At 38.7% G+C, this 17886-nt stretch overlaps 1 protein-coding gene and 1 pseudogene across 4 annotated transcripts in view; one reads left to right on the forward strand and one right to left on the reverse strand.

The window, feature by feature from the left end:
* Positions 1-17886, reverse strand: part of PHKA1 (phosphorylase kinase, alpha 1 (muscle)) — a 742463-nt gene that overhangs the window by 171704 nt on the left and 552873 nt on the right. The gene's annotated exons all lie outside the window — the stretch shown is intronic.
* Positions 2990-4046, forward strand: LOC102859618 (annotated as a pseudogene).

A 17886-nucleotide genomic window follows, 5' to 3' on the forward strand; every position in this document is an offset into this window, starting at 1 on the left:
TTCTTCTTTAAATGTTTTGTAAAATTCACTTGTAAAACCATCTGGTCCAGGGCTTTTCTTGGTTGGAAGTTGTTGTATTGCCTTTTCAATTTCTTCTCGCTCTAATTTTTATAATTTCAGTTTTCTTAGAGAAAATTTCAGTTTTCTTAGAGTTGGGGTTTCTTGGTGTTCTTTTTCAATTTGTTGGAGATGTTGGGTTTGAGAGTCAATGGTCATTTTTTACTGCCTTTTGATATGTTTGCTTATTGTTATAAATTGACCTCTACTGCTTTGGCTGTTTCCTGGAGGTTTTGCTAAGTGGTGTTTCCTTTGTCATTTGTTTCAAGAAAGCTTTTCTTTTCATTTTGTATTTCTGTTGTTCAGCTTCCAAATGTATGATTTTTTCTCCTGTTATTAATTTCTACTTTTGTAACATTGTGGTCTGAGAACATGCTTTGTATTATTTCTATTTTTAAAAAATTTATTGATACTTGCCTTGTGACCTAAGATGTGACCTGTTCTGGAGAATATTTCATGCACATTGGATAAGAAGGTATACTGTGCTTTTTGGGGGTGCAATAATCTATAAATATTTATGAGGTTGAGTTGGTTTATTGTGTGGTTTAATTTTTCAGCATCTTTGTTGAGTTCCTTTCTGATAGTTCTATCTTTTCTTGAGAGTGGTTTTTTGAAGTCTCCAACTACTATAGTTCTGTTGTCTATTTCTTTTTTCAGTTCTGTTAATGTTTGTTTTATTTATTTTGCAGGTCTTTCATTTAGTGCATAGATATTTATTATATCTTCTTGTTCTATTGACCCTTCTTCATTATGTAGTGACCTTCCTTGTCCTTTATGATTGTTTTTTTCATAGAAATCTATTTTATTGGAAATTAATATCACTACTCCTGCGTTTTTTCTGGTTGCCATTTGCTTAGTATGTTTTTTTCCCCACTCTTATTTTTAGTCTTTCTTTATCTTCATTTTCCAGATGTGTCTCTTATACATAAGCATATTGATAGATTTTGGGGTTTTATCCAATCTGCTACTCTTTTTCTCTTCAATGGTGCATTTAAACCATTTACATTCAGTGTCATCATTGAAAGGCAAGGTTTTATTGCTATCATTTTGTTGAGTTCTTTTTGGTATTGTTGCTAGTTACTTTGCTCCATCCTGCTTTCTGTGGCAGCTCTGTAGGAAGGATATCCTTCAGTGTTTCTTGTGATGCTGGTCTTATTTTTATGAACTCAGGTTCTGTTTTTCTGGGAATATCTTGATCTATCTTTCATATTTGATGGACAATTTTTCTATGGACAGTGTTCTTGGCTGACAGTTGTGTTCTCTGAGTGTTCAATATATGTCACTCCATTGTCTTCTTGTGCACATGGTTTCTGCTGAGAAATTGTCATTTCATCTTATTTGCCCTCCTTTATAGGTTACTCTTTGTTTCTCCCTATCTTCTTTTATAATTCTCTCCTTATCCTCGGTTTTGGCAAATTTAACTATGATATACCTTGGTGTTTTTCTTTTGGGGTCTATTCTATATGGTGTTTTCTCAGCCTTGTGAATAAATATTCTCATTCTTTATTATGCCTGGGAAATTTTCTTCTAGTAATTCTTCCACAACTTTTTTTGTGCCTTTACTTGCTTCTTCCTGTTCTGGGATTCCTATTGCATGCATGTTATTTCTCTTGATTTTGTCTCACATTATTTTTAGGTTTTCATTTTTTCCCTTCCTTTTTGATTCTACTTTTTGTTCTAGAAGATCAGTGGTGACAATTCTGTCTTCTATCTCACTGGTTCTGTGTTCCATCTCTTCAACTCTGTTCATGTGACCCTCCATCATGTTTATAACAGCTGAAACATTGGTTCTCCTATTTTTATTGTGGTTTCTTGTTTTTCCAGAGCCTCTAATACCTCATTTGTTTTATCTGCATTTTTTAAGATAGTTTTTTCTAAGCTCCTTCTGGTTTTTGCTTGCAGTGTCCTGTAATTCTTCAAGTTATTTTTATCACCCAGTGAAAATATTCAATCAGTGTTCCTTCAATTTCTGTGTCAGAAAGTTTCATCAGACTTTCTGGCTTCAGGAAATCCATTGATACTCTGTCACATTTTTGGGGGTGATATTTTTCTTTGGGCTTGTGTAGGGAGTGGAGTAGCCTGCTTCCTACATGACATTGCTCTGGTGGAGTTTTTCATGTCTGAGGTTCTTGATCTGAAATCACCACTCCAGAAATGGTTGGGGCAGCTACCCTGCCTGAGTTCAGTAGAGAAAAGGCCTGTGGATGAAGCCTCCTCTATCAGACAACTGCCACAGCTAGGGTAGCCCAAGGTGCTCTGGGTTAAAGGTTGTTGGTGGACTGGACATGAGTAGATGCAAGGCAGAGCATAGTGACCTGATTGGAAAGCCAGGAAGCCTTGGTTTTCCCTTTAAGAACAAGCTCCAACTGTCTCACTACCTTCTGTTTGAGCTTAAGGGATCCCATGTGATCCTGCCAAACAACAGTGGCCTCCCACAAGGTACCTCACCCAAGTTCCAACATCTTTCCCAGTGGGCATTAGGAACTGTGTTTTGGGCATGGGCCAGCAGTGTCAGGACTGGAGTTCCAGGCATGGGCCAGCTATGACAGGTCTGGAGTTCCAAGCTCACACTGAGATTCCAGCTTTCCTGCTCACCCCTGCATGTCAAACCCCAGCATGTGCATCAGCACCTCCCTAGAATGTGCCTGGCGTCAACAGGCAGCTCCCTGACAAATGCCTGGCATCAGGAAGCAGCTATCTGGTGCTTGCCTGGCATCATCAGGCAGCTCCCCAGCATGTGTTAGGTATCAGAAAGCAGCTCCATGTAATGAGCCTGGCATCAGCAAGCATCTCCGTAGCATGTGCCTGGCATCAGCAGACAGCTCCCTGGTGCATGATTGGCATGAACAGGCCACTCTCCAGTGCATGCCCTGCATCAACAGGCAGATCCCCAGCCCATGTTAAGCATCAGCAAGCACTCTCTGGTACACACATGGCATCAGCAAGCATCTCCCCAGTGCACATAAGGAGACAGCAAGTAGCTCCCTGGTGCACGCGAGGAGTCTGGAAGAAGGTATCTGGAGTGAGGAAGCAGCTCTCCAGTGTGTGTCCGATGTCAAGAGGTAAATCTCCAGAGTATGAGTGGTGTCAGCAGGCAGCTCCCCAGCATCAGCTGCCAGCTCCCCAGCACACGCATGGGGACAGGAAGCAGTTCTCTGGTGCACAGCCAGCATCAGCAGACAGCTCCCAGGCGCACACTCAGCATCAGCAGGCAGCTTCGTGGCATGTGCCAATTGTTGCTTCTGATTTCTCTCACTCAAACTCTGTCTTTCCTGGTGGTCTGTCTGCCCTGGAGGTCCATCTGCCCCAAATGGCGTTCTTAACTTCAGTAGACCCAGTCTTATGTCTCTAGATGGAAATACTCTTCTCTTATGAACTAAGGCTTCAAGAACTAGACAGGGTTTCAGGGACTTAAAGGAAAATGATCCAAGTGGACCACTAGGAGTAATAGTGATTAGCACTGTTTCTACTATTTCCACACGCTTGGTTCCTGGACTCATGAATCTTGGCTATTAGTAAAACAGCTCCATTTTGGACACTGGTTTGAAGTATCCTGGAGAATATTACTCCAACTGTGTAAGATATTGTCATGTATCTGGTCACTTTGAGCATGTTAACAGAACAAAATCAGTCCATGAGAAGGACTTAATGATAGGAAAAGAGTCCATGAAAAAGAGGAAGACCCTCAGTGAGATGGATTGATACAGTGGCTGCAACAATGAACTTAAGCACATTAGAGATTATGTATTAAGAAAGCTGCTCCATTGTTCCCATGCATCATTATTCCAGGTCTGCTGTGGTATGCAAAAAATTCCTGGAGATATACTAATAGCTTCTGGTAGTTCCTTTTGTTAGTCACATGTGGCCTCAATAAAAGTCTACAGCAACTCAGTGATCAAAGTAAAGCCAAAGAATACTGTAAAGGTGCAGACGTTAATGGATTACCAACTAAAGGATCAACAGAAATCTCAGATAAAAAGAAAGACTGAAAGTTATTTTTCCAGAGGATTGCACTGTTTTACCAATCTCATTCTTCAACAAGACGGAACAGGCAATCTCCAGTTTCATTTGGAATAGAAAGAAGCACTGAATAAGCAAAGCACTCCTTAAAAGTATAAAACAGGTAGGAGGCATCTCACTCCCTGATTTCAAATCCTACTACACTGCCGTGGTAATTAAGGCAGCATGGTACTGGTACAATGACAGACACATAGATCAATGGAATAGAATTGAGAACCCGGAAATCAGCCCATCTATTTATGGTCAACTGATTTTTGACAAGGAGATAAAATCAGTTAAGTGGGGAAATGACAGTCTTTTTAACAAATGGTGTTGGCAAAATTGGAAAACTATCTGCAGAAGCATTAAACAAGATCCCCACCTCACTCCATATACAAAACCCAACTCTAGGTGGATCATGGACCTAGGACTAAAACCAAGGACTATAAACTTCATTAAAGAAAAGCTTGGAAGAACTCTTGAAGTCCAAATCCACAACATAAACAGTCTTCCAAGTATCCTGAAAAAGCTACAACCAGGAGAAGATAAAATAGATGAATGGGACCTTCTAAGAATCAAATCCCTAAGCACATCCAAAAACTTCTCCAACAGGGTAAAAAGGGAAGCCACAGACTGGGAAACAGTGCTTGGTAAAGACATGTCAGATAAGGGACTTATATCTAAAATTTATAAAATACTTGAGCCCCACAACAAGATAAAGGTAAATAATCCAATAGAAAAATGGGCACAGGATATGAACAGACACTTCACCAAAGAAGACATTTAGATGGCCAACAAGCACATGAACAAGTGTTCAAAATCCCTAGCTCTAAGTGAAGTGAAAATCAAGACAACTATGAGATATCATCTCACCCCAGTCAGAACAGCAAAATTTGACAGAAGGGCAAGCAACAAATGCTGGCGAGGTTGTGGAGAAACTGGAACCCTTATTCCCTGCTGGTGGAAGTGTAAAATGGTGCAACCCCTGTGGAAAGCGGTGTGGCGGTTTCTCAAAAAATTGCAAATAGAGATACCATTTTATCCAGCAATTCCACTACTGGGAATATACCCCAAAGAGACCATAACTGCCACCTAAGCAGATATATACACACCCATGTTCATCGTGGCTTTGTTCACAATAGCAAGGAGTTGGAAACAACCTAAGTGCCCATCAACAAATGAATGGATAGAGAAGCTGTGGTATATTCACACAATGGAATACTATGCTGCATTGAAAAATAAGGAACTCGTGCAATATTATTCAGAATGGGTGACCTTGGAGGACATTATGTTGAGTGAAATAGCTCAGTTACAAAAGAACAAATACTGCACAGTGTCACTGTTGTAAAACAGGACTGACATCGGTGTTGAGAGGAGATTGAGAAAGATAGGATAAATAATGTATACTGCATTGAAACAGATGAGGGAGAAAACTGTTTAAAAGTAATATATGATTAGGTATTATTGTCATGACGAGTCCAGAATGAAGGCTGCATAGTGGAGTCGACTTGGGGGGAGGGATTGTATAACAATGAAATATTTTTTTCTTTTACTTTTCAAAGATAAGAGTGAATTGGGGGAGGCAGGGGTGGATGGGGACAAAAGTGCAACAATGAATGAAAATAAATAATAATTTAAAAAAATGTTAAAAGGGAGCTCTGGTGGCCTAGTGGCAGGGAGCTGTGTTGCAGTCCCAGAGGTGCATGGTTTAAGTCCACCAAATGCCCAGCTGGAGATGGAGGGACCATCTCCTCCTGTGCCAGTTGAATCCAACTCGACTGCCCCCCCAATGCTTCTTTTTTAAAATTAGCCAGTCTGATTTTAAAGTCAATAAAAATTATATTAATTAGGTAACTTTAAAAAAATGGACTTGATAACATGAATCACCATTACAATTGTCTCTGACCTTTTTCTCTGAAATCAGAATTCAGTATAGTTTAAAAATTTACCTGGTACTAATCAGGAAATCCATAGTATTCATATTTAAAATGTATTTAGTTCATTCTTTAATGACCTGCTTCCTGAGTTCCTTTTTCATTGAAGTAACATTATTATTATTATTATTGCCATTTTAATATGAATAAATAGAAGGCTTTTGTCAGTAGACACTGTCACTAAATCAGTACATCCTATCTCTGGGCCACTGGCGTTCATTCAGATTTGGCTGCTATTTGCTTTCACCTCTTTGGGTTCCTCAATCCAAAATGGATTGTCATTTTGCTGTGAGGCTGTGCAAGGTAATGAAGAGTGTTGTCTGTTAAAGAAATAACAACTTGAAACACAAAGACCTTATTACTGCCCAACACAATAGCACAGCTTATCCGTCACAGTAGTAATTACTGTTTCTTGGTATAAGAAGGAAAGAAAAGATAGGGAAATAGGGAAAATGTCTTTGCAAAAATGAAACCTCCTTTGTGTAAACATCTAATGTATGTTCTAATCCTTCTTGCATTCTATTTTCTTAGATGTATTAAAAATTCTGTTTACAAAAAAGGAAATACTCAAGATCACTAGCATGTAAATCAAAACAACAATGAGGTATCATCTCACCTCAGCAACAGTGGCAAAGTGAAACAGAATAGCAAATAACAAATACCAGCAAAGATTTGGAGATATTAGAAATCTCATATACTCCTAATGGGATTTTTTTTTGGCTGAGTACAGTGTACTTTATTGATAGTACATGACAAGATGGGCTCTCCAAGCCCTTCCCCTTTCTCAGGGGGATTTGATGGAAACTTGTATTGAGGATGTGAGATTCTCAGTGTGTGGGAAGATCAACTTGGGGCAAGGACTCCCCAGTAGCTGTGGGTCTCTCTCTCTCTCTCTCTTCTAGTGCTATTGCTGGGGCTGGTAGTCTAAAGGGGCTCTTATTCTTTGGAGGCCATGTGAACCATCAGGTCGACCACCCGGTTGCTGTAGCCAAATTCATTGTCATACCAGGAAATGAGTTTGACAAAGTGGTCGTTCAGAGCAATGCCAGCCCCAGGATCAAAGGTGGAAGAGTGGGTGTCACTATTAAAGTCACAGGAGACAACCTGGTCTTCATTGTATCCCAGGATGCTCTTGAGGGGCCCTTTTGATGCCCGCTTTACTACTTTCTTGATGTCATCATATTTGGCAGCTTTCTTTAGATGGCAGGTTAGGTCCACAACTGACACATTGCAGGTGGAGACACGGAAAGCCATGCTAGTAAGTTTCCCATTCAATTCAGGGATGACCTTGCCCACAGCTTGGCAGTGCCAGTAGATGCAGGGATGATGTTCTGGGCAGCTCCACGGCCAGCACGCCACAGCTTTCCAGAGGGGCCATCCACAGTCTTCTGGGTGGCAGTGATGGCATGGACTGTGGTCATGAGTCCCTCTATAAAGCTGAAGTTGTCATGGATGATTTGGCCAGGGGAGCCAAGCAGTTGGTGGTGCAGGTGGCATTGCTGACAATCTTGAGAGAGTTGTCATACTTTTCATGGTTCATGCCCATCAAAAACATGAGGGCATCGGCAGAAGGAGCAGAGGTGATTATCCGTTTGGCACCACCCTTCAAGCGAGCCCCAGCCTTCTCCAAGGTTGTGAAGACACCAGTGTACTCCACAACATACTCAGTACCAGAATCACTCCACTTGATGTTGGCAGGATCTCGCTCCTGGAACATAGTTATAACTTTCCCATTGATGACCAGCTTCCCCTTCTCAGCCTTGAGAGTGCCGTTGAACTTGCCATGGGTGGAATCATATTGGAACATATAGACCATGGAGTTGAGGTCAAGGAAGAGATCATTGATGGCGACAACATCCACCTTGCCAGAGTGAAAAGCAGCCCTGGTGACCAGGCACCCAGTGCGGCCAAATCCGTTTATTCAGACCTTCACCATCGTGTCTCAGGGATGCAGATGAGGCTGCACAAGAAGAGAGGGCAATCTGGATCGATGAGGAGCAGAGAGCCTCCTAATGGGATTTTAAAGTGTACAGCCGCTATGGAAGACAGACTGATATATTCTCAAATTGCTAGAAACAGAAATACCACTTGATCTAGCCATTCTACTACTGGGAATATACCTTAAAGAACTCTGAGCTGTGCTATAACCAGATGTATAGAGAACCATGTTTATTTCAGCTTTGTTCACAATAGCAAAGAGATGGAAGAAGTTCAAATGCCCACCAACAAATGAACTGATAAAGAAACTGATACATTCACATATTGGAGTATTACATAGCATTGAAAAACAATTAAGAACTCGTGAAACACTACAAAATATGCATGAGTTTGGAGGATGTTATGCTGAATGAAATAAGTCAATTGTAAAAGGACAAATACTGTTTAAGATCACTTATAAAAATAGGAAGGACAGTGACAGGTAGAGAAGGAAAAGAATGGATAATCAACACTGTGATGCTCAAATATTAAGAGTGGTGGAGAAAATTAGGGAAAAATAAGTATGGATGAATGATGAATGAAAAACCAATTTATTTGCACTTTTCTTCAAATTTTAATAAAATTTTTATTACACTTAAAAAAATAAACAGCTTCATTACAAAAGAAGAAATTATATAGATTATAAAAACAGTCCCAACAAAAAATGTTGTAATTAATGAGGCAATTCTTTCAAATGTTCAGAAGAGAGGTCATACCAATTTTACTAAGATTCTTTCAGAATGTGGAAAACTCTTCAGTTCTTTCTATCAAGCAAGCATAATCCTGATGAAAAGTCAAAGAAACCACTAAAAACAAACCAATACCCTCATGAACAGAGATGCAAACATTTGCCGTCATATCTTAACCAATTGAATATAACACCCTATCAGTCATTTTTCATGTTCAAGTGAGATTCATACTAAGCTTCCAAAGATGGTTTGACATTAGAGAACATTTTTAGCATTGTTAATTTTTAGACTTTTGTTATGCTTGTTTTGCAAAGTTTAGAGTTTTTTGCTGTATTTAGCAGAACAGAAATAGGGAGAAGTCCATCTTGTCTGGAGTCAGCAAACCCATTTTTGTATTTTCAGAAGCTTCTTATCTTTTAGATGTAGTTTAGAAAGAAAAACAATAATTACATTGTCTGAGACTTCCTTCAAAATAATCTCTGGGAAGGAATGGTGAGGATATAGATGAAATAAGATTAACTCTCTTGCTGCCATCGAGTCAGTAACATCGAATCAGAATAGATTCATTACTGATTCTCTATTGATTTTTAGTTGGCTGTCAATCACACGGGAAGAGATTGCTGATCTTTTTCCTGAGCATTTGCTGGTGGATTTGGGCTTCCAAAGAAACTATACAGGCCATGTCATTAGAGTGCCGTGAAATAACATTATTGTTGTTGTGGTGTACCATTGAGTTAGAACCGACCCATAGCTGACCCTCCAGTGGGTTTTCAGAGGCAGTAATTACACAGGAAGAGATTGCTTATCCTTCTCCTATGGAGCAGCTAGAGGAATCGAACCATATGCCTTCTGACTGCAGTGCAGATTCTTACCACTAGGCCACCAGAGACATATGTTAACAATTGCTAGTCTCAGTGGTGTGTTCCTTGGAATTTCATTATACAATTCCTTCTATTTTAATAAATTTGGAATATTCTTATCATACAAAGTGAAAAAAAAACCACTCTTCTTCCTCTGTAAAGTATAGATTTGAGCACAAGATGGAAACAGGAAGACTTGTTAGGAAGTGATAGCAATAATCAGGTGAAGAATCAAAGCCTTGAACTTAATTTAAGAAACAGAACACAGAGACTTAGAATTAAGACTGGAAAACTCTGGTGATTAACTCTATGTAATAGAGACAGAGGAAAATGCTGAAGGTGATTACTACATTTCAAGCTTGTTGTTGGTTCTAACAATAGCAATGGGGAATTTAATTGCTTAAATTCATTTGTTAGTGTTTGACTGTTGACATGTTCCAAGTTCAAGTATTACCCTTATCTTTCAATCCTACATTTGGACAAGTGTAAGTAAGTGCTTTTTGGAAGCAAGGATTACAAAACTTCATCTCATATACTCTAGGAATATAGTTGGGAGGGGTCAGTCCTTGGAGAAAGCCAACATACTTGGTAAGATGAAGGGTCAGCAAAAGAAAGGAAGCCCTTCAACAAGATAAACTGACATAGTGACCGTAACAATGGACTCACATATGTTAGAGAAAATTGGAAGGCATACGATAGGACTAGATTCAGATCAATTTTTGATAGGGTCTCTACAAGTTGCAGTCAACCAGACAGCACACAACAACAAATGAGTGATAAGTGATTTCTTTATATTAGCTCAAGTTGTTACTTATTCTTAGCAAGTTAAGTCTCTAAAAAAAATCTACCAGTATGAAACTTAAATTTGTACATATTCTATTCCTGAAAAATTTCTCAAATCATCAGATGTTTAGTCTCTTAGATACTACATAGTTTAGGTACTGTACAAAACTGCACCCAACATTTAATGCTAACCGTAGATAAGAGAAAATAAAATTCTAAAACTATTAATATTACAATGAAATGTGCAAGGACTTGGAATCAGAAAATCAAAAGAGCCGAACTCGCTCAGCATATCTTAAGCTCAAGGAACTGAAGAACAAATTCAAACCTGGAGTTGCTATTAAAAAGGATGCTTTTGGCAGAATGTTAAATGATCCAGGAAGTATTAAAAGAAGATGGAAGGAATATACTGAGTCACTGTATTGAAAGGAATTGGAAGACACAGAAGAATTTAATGAAACAACATATGAGCAAGAGCCTATGGTGATGAAAGAAGAAGTTCAGGCTGCTTTGAAGGAAATGGCAAAAAATAAGGCTCCAGGAATAGATGGCATACCAATTGACATATTTCAGTTAACATGCTGCCCTGGACATGCTCACCAAGTTGTGCCAAGAAATCTGGAGAACAACCACTTGGCCAACTGACTGGAAGAGATCTATATTGTTCCTATCCCAAAGAAAGGTGAACCAACAGAATGTGGAAACTACAGAACAATCTCACTGATTTCACATGCAAGCAAGATTTTACTGAAGATTATCCAAAAACGACTGGAGCAGCATATCAACAGAGAACTACCAGAAGTCCAGGCTGGTTTCAGAAGGGGTCGTGGTACTAGAGATATTGTAGCTGATGTTAGATGGATCTTGGCTGAAAGCAGGGAATACCAGAGGAATGTTTATCTGTGTTTCATTGACTATGCAGAGGCATTTGACTGTGTGGATCATAACAAACTATGGCTGACTCTGAGAAGAATGGGAATCCCAGAACACTCGATCGTTCTAATGCGAAACTTATATTTGGACCAGGAGGCAGTCGTCAGAACAGAGCAAGGGAACACTGCATGGTTCAAAATTGGGAAGGGCGTACGCCAGGAATGCATCCTATCTCCATACCTTTTCAACCTATATGCAGAACAGATTATCCAGGAGGCTGGGCTCTATGACGAGAAATGTGGGGTCAAGATTGGTGGACAATTTATCAACAACCTGCGTTATGCAGATGACACAACCCTGCTTGCTGAAACTGAAGAGGACCTGAAGCGCCTGCTGCAGAGTGTCAAGGACTGCAGCCTACAATATGGATTGAGGCTCAATGTCAAGAAGACAAAGATTCTCACCACTGGACCAATTGGCAGCATCAGGATGGATGGTGAAGAGATTGAGATTGTACACAGCTTTAGTTTGCTTGGCTCCACAGTCAACAGTCTTGGCACCAGCAGCCAGGAAATTAAAAGGCGCATTGCCATGGGAAAGTCTGCTGTTAGGGACCTCTCCAAAGTACCGAAGAGCAATGGTGTCTCTCTGGAGACTAAGGTGCGTCTGATACAGGCTATGGTCTTCACAATCACTTGTTATGCATCAGAGAGTTGGACAATGACCAAGGAGCATAGAAGGAGAATTGTTGCCTTTGAGCTGTGGTGCTGGAGAAGAGTATTGAGAATACCATGGACTGCTAGGAAAACAAACAGATTTGTCCTGGAAAGGGTTAAACCGGGTGGCTCCTTGGAGGCAAGGATTCTGAGGCTCCGTCTAACATACTTTTGGACATGTTGTGAGGAGAGACCGGTCCTTGGAGAGGGACATCATGCTTAGGAGGGTGGAGGGACAGCGCAGGAGAGGAAGGCCCTCTATGAGGTGGATTGATTCAGTGACTGGGATAATTGGGATGGGAGTGTCAGAGATGGTGCGATTGGCACAGGACAGAGTGGAGTTTAGGGCTGTTGTACATAGGGTCGCTATGAGTCACAAGCGACTCAATGGCACATAACAACAACAACAAGAACATTAGTATTAGTTGGACATAAAGAAGTATTGATAGTTGGAAAACATGGCTTTGGTGACAGAAATAGGGCTAGGGATCGCATGATAGAATTTTGTACAATGATATATTTATTTAAAATATTTTTTGAAAAGCATAAACAGTGACTATACACATGGATGGCACCTAATGAACTATACAGGAATCAAGTAGATTATATATGTGGAAAAAGATATTGGAGAAGCTCAATATCAGCAGTCAATATCAAGGCAGGGGCTGCATCAACTACTCTCAAGTTCAAACTGAAAGTGAAGAAAATTACAAGTCCAAAAGAACCAAAATATGACCTTTAATCAATTCCAACTGAATTTAAAAGCTATTTCAGGAATAAATTTGATGACTTGAGCACGAATGACTAAAGACCAGAGAAGTTGTACCAAAGACAATATTCATGAAGTTGTACCAAAGACAATATTCATGAAGAAACTGAAAGTAGTTACAAAGACAGGGGAGAAAATAACTAAAACTAGCTTCAAAAGAGACTCTGAAACTTGCACTGCAAAGAAAAGAAGCCAAAACAAGAAAGGAAACTGCTGATGTATAAAAGTTGAATAGAAAATTTCAAAGGGTACCTCGAGAAGACAAGGCAAAGCACTATAAAAAAATGTGCAAAGAGTTCGAGTGATAAAACTGAAATGGAAGAACATGCTCTGCATTCCTAAATCTGAATGAACTGAAGAACAAATTCAAGCCTTGAATACAGTACTGAAGGATTTTGTGTGAAAAATCTTGACAAAAGAAGATGTAAAAAAAAATACAGTCTGTAGATGTTCATTGAAATGAAAAATAAATAAACTAATAAAAAATATATACAGTCACTGTTCAGAAAGAATTGATCAACACTAAAACATTTCAGGAAGTAGCTTATGATCAAGAACCAATGGTAATGAAGGAAGAATTTAAAGTTACACTGAAGTTATTGGCAAAAAATAAAGCACCAGGAATTTCTAGAATACTAATGTGTTTCAACAAACAGATGCAGGCCTGGACATACTCACTATTCTATGTCCCCCCCCCCAAAAAAAAAAAGGAAGACAGCTACTTGCCAACTGGAAGAAATTTATCTTTGTTCTTTTTTTTTTAAATGGTGATACAACAAGATATGGAAATTATTTAATACTATTATTAATATAACATGGTAGTAAAATATTGCTGAAGCTTATTTTAAAAATGGTCTATGTACCATAGACTTGGAATTTCAGAAATTCCAGTTGGATTCAGAAGAGGTTGTGGAGTGACAAGTATCATTGCTGATATAAGATAGGTCTTGGTTTGTTTTTTATTGAATGTGCTAAGACATTTGACTGTATTGATCTAAACAAATTATAGATTACATACATTAAGAATAATGGTAATCCCAGAACACTAAATTGTGCTTATGTGAAATCTATACATAGGCTAAGAGACAGTTGTCCAAAAAGAACAAGGGAATACTGCAGAGTTTAAAATCAGGAAAGATGTGCATCAAGGCTAAATTCTTTCTCCATACTTACTCAATCTGTATGCTGAGCACATAATTTGAGAAGTACTATATGAAGAAGAATGTGGTATTAAGATTGGAGGAAGGGTATTAGTAAAAAACTGTATTATGACAGATGGCATAATCTTGCTTGCAGAAAGTGAAGAGGTTTTTTTAACATTTGCTGAAGATCAAAGACTATAGCCTTCATGTGTATTACATCTCAGCATCAAGAATATAAAAATCCTTACCAACAGATCAACAGGCATCATTATAATAGAGAAAAGATTGAAGCTGTTATTTTATTATTCATGGTAGAAATCAAAAGATATATTGCATTGGGGATATATTCTCTCAAGGACCTCTTCAAAGTGCTAAATAGTAAGAATGTCAGTTTAAAGAGTAAGATACATTGGGTGCAAACCATTGTGTTTTCTATTGCCTCGGATACATATGGAAGCAGGAGTGGCATCCACTTCCTAAACAGCATGCATCTGGAAACTCCATGAACTCTGAGAAACTACAGTTATCAAAAGGTTTCAAGTCTTTTGTTCATAGGGTCGTTATGAGTCGTGGTTGACTTGATGGCAATCAACAACAACATAACAGTATGCATATGAAAGTTGGGCAACGAACAAGGAAGAAAGAAGAAGAATAGATGTCTTTGAACTGTGTTGTTGGAGAAGGGTACTGACTATCCAATGGACTGCCAAAAGAAGCAGAAATCTGTTTCAAAGGAAGTGCACCTAGAATGCTCCTTAGAAGCAAAGGTGATAAAACTTGGTTTCACTTTGAGCATGTTGTCAGGAGAGGCCAGTTGATTGAAAAAGATGTTATGCTGGGAAAGGTAGAGGGTCAATAAAAGAGAGGATGACCCTCAACAAAATTGATTTACACAGTGACTGCAACAATTGGCTTGAGCACAGAGATTGTGAAGATGGTGCAAAATAGGGTAAGGTTCAGATCTATTGTTTATAGGTTTGCTGTGAGTTGTAGCTGACCCAGTAGCAGTTAACAACATTAGTAAAGGACACTGTAATGTTACTGCCTTCAGAACTCTGTAGCCTTGATTTTCTCACCTTGAAAAAATTTTTCTTCTTTCTCCTCTTCTTCAAGGTTTTCCTTTTTGTTGTTGTTGTTCATGTACCCTTCTATTCTTCTGGTTACATCTGGAAGACTGCCCTTGATATGTGGCTATCAGTGTGCTAGCTCCAAAAAATAGTTTGTGCCACACTGCTCTTTCATGGTCATTTTTCCATAATGAACCCTTAATTAACTCACTACAGTAAGCTGATAAGCAAATGTGCATACTTTGGTGTCCTTGGGATGTTTAAGCTACAGAAGTCCTGGCCTATGCATGAAAACATGAATTCCAGCTTTATTCCCAATCATAATAAAGCCGCCAAATCCAGTCTCCTTTACCTGCTCCTTAAACTATTTTTAGACCAGCTTTGAATTCTGCTCTGCCATTCCTGAAAGCTTAGCTATATGAACACAGAACTTTTCACAATATGTGTTTAAATTGATACGTGTTAAAACATATATAATTATCAGTTTTAACATCTGAACTAAGCTCTTAAGGGGCAACACAGACCATTTTTGAAGAGCAACCATAACATGAATAAAAAAAGAAAGATTATTTTGTGTGGGAATATGGGCATCTGGAGAGAGGAAGACAATTTGAATATATTAATGTTGAGGTATCTATATAAAAAGTGTCTGGCAGGCACCTGACACAGCAGTAAATGGAAAGGATCTGGGTGAAAATCAGAGTGAGGATGGGCAAGGCCCAATCATGATTAATTTTATAAAATATAATGTATGAGAATGATTGTATGAAATACAATGTGAATGAACAATAGTGTGAAACACAGTATATACCAACTCTGTTAGCAAACTAATAAAAAATTACATTGTTTATTAAAAAAATGAAAAAGAAATTCTTTTATTTGTCGATTTTACTGAATAATAGAAGTGTAATGGTGGGTACAAATGTTTTGTAGTCAGTTTCTAACCTAAAGATAGGCAGTTTGAACACACTCAGTGGTGGTGTAGAAAAAAAGCCTGTTGATTTGTTACTATAAAGATTATAGTAATAAAATACAACTTGGGAAAGATTGGAGAGTATTATATTGAGTGAAATATCTCAGTCACATAAGGACTAATATTGCTTAAGACCACTATTGTTACAATAGAAGGATAACTGAGCAAGATAATGTGTAAATGTTCACAAAAGCAAAGGGGAAAGGGAGAAGGAGGGGCAAGAAAAGGGGATGAAGGGAAAATCCCTGGAATAGCAGAGGATGTTGGGTGAAGAGGGGGTAGTGAAGGATTGAGAAATTTTCAGTGGGGATTTGAAAATATGGGATGATGAAAAACATAGAGCAAAGGTGGTTGTATAGGATATAATACATATGAATGATTATATAAAACACAAAGTACATATACAAAACGCATTGTATATGAATGATTATATTCAGTTCAATAAAAACCCAAAACCAATATGGGATGCTTAAAAATAGATTATAGTCAAGAAAAAATTTTTAATTGAAATTTTAATGAAATTTTATAGAGACTTTGGATTACCATTCATTCATTGTTGCACATTTTCCCCCCTGTCCACCCCTCCCCCAGTTGTTTTTTCTCTTTGAAAAGTAAAAAAATAAAAACAAAAAACCTGTCATTACTATACAATTCCACCCCTCCCCACGAGTGCACTTCCTCATGAAGCTCTCATTCTGGACTCTTGTCATGAAAATAATACCCAATTATATATTCCTTTCAAACAGTTCTCTCCCTCATCTGTTTCAATGCAGTATACATTACTTATCCCCTTTTCTTACACAGCATTTCTATTCTGTACCAAATGAATTGAAATCGACTGAACACAAATTAGAGGTTTTTTCCCAATAATGATTATGTTGTTGATTGCTGTTGAGTTGAGCACGACTCATAGTGACCCTACAAACAAAAGGCCTGAAACCTTTCTATAACTATCGACATTTATCAAAGTTCATCGTTTCCAGAGGTATGTTGTTTAGGAAGTGGATGCCACTTCTGCTTCCAAACCTGTCTTAAACTGGAAGCTCCACCAAACACTGTCCACCATGAGTAACTATTATGGCATCCGACACCCCAATGGCATAAGGTTCAGCATCACAGTTACTTCAGTACAGCAAATTGACAGAAGAGTGCTGTACCACTTAGAAGAATATTCCTCCAAAATCTAATAACAACCAACTTTAAATACAAAGGCCCTCCCCGAAGTCTTGTTAACTCTAACTAGGAGTATAGTTACGTTGTATAGTTATGTTATAGTATGTTGTTGTTATGTGCTGTTGAGTCTCCTGCAATGTGTAGCCACCCTATGTACAGCAGCTCTGAACCCTTCCCTGTCCTAAGCCAGTCTCACTAATTTTGACACACCAACCTTTATTGCTGCAGATACCATATCAATCTAACTCATTTGGTGTCGTAGTCTCTTGTGTTGTCCGTCCTCCCTTCCAAGCATGATGTCCTTCTCCAAAGACCAGTCTCTACTGACCATGTGCCCAAAGTATGTGAGATGGAGCTTCAAAATCGTAGCCTCCAAGGAGATACTTGGTTTCACCCTCTTCAAGACAGATAAATTTATTTTCTTGGCAGTCCATGGTACGTTCAAGACTCTTCTCCAGCACCACAGCTCAAAGGCATCTATTCTTCTTTCATCCTTAGTTATTGTCCAAGTAATTGAGAAGACTATGGCCTGAATTAGGCACACATTTGTCATTAGACTGACATCGCTGTATTTTAGCACTCAGATTTTTCTCAATGCAATTCAAGCAAACTGCAATTGTTAACAACCTCAATCTCTTCTCCATCTGTCATGGTGCTGCCAATTGGCCCAGTGGTGAGAATCTTTGTGTTCCTGATGTTGAGCTTCAATCCATATTGAATATTACAATCCTTGACCTTCTGCAGCAAATGCTTCAGGTCCACCTCAGTTTCAGAAAATGTGGTAATGTCATATACATAACATAGGTTGCTGATGAGTCTTCCTCCAATCTTGATGCCACATTCCTCCTTATAAAGCCCTGCTTCATGAATGATC

Source organism: Elephantulus edwardii, unplaced genomic scaffold (assembly GCF_000299155.1).
Source record: "Elephantulus edwardii isolate Elephantulus edwardi_28Jun2011 unplaced genomic scaffold, EleEdw1.0 scaffold00178, whole genome shotgun sequence".
NCBI lineage: Eukaryota > Metazoa > Chordata > Mammalia > Macroscelidea > Macroscelididae > Elephantulus > Elephantulus edwardii.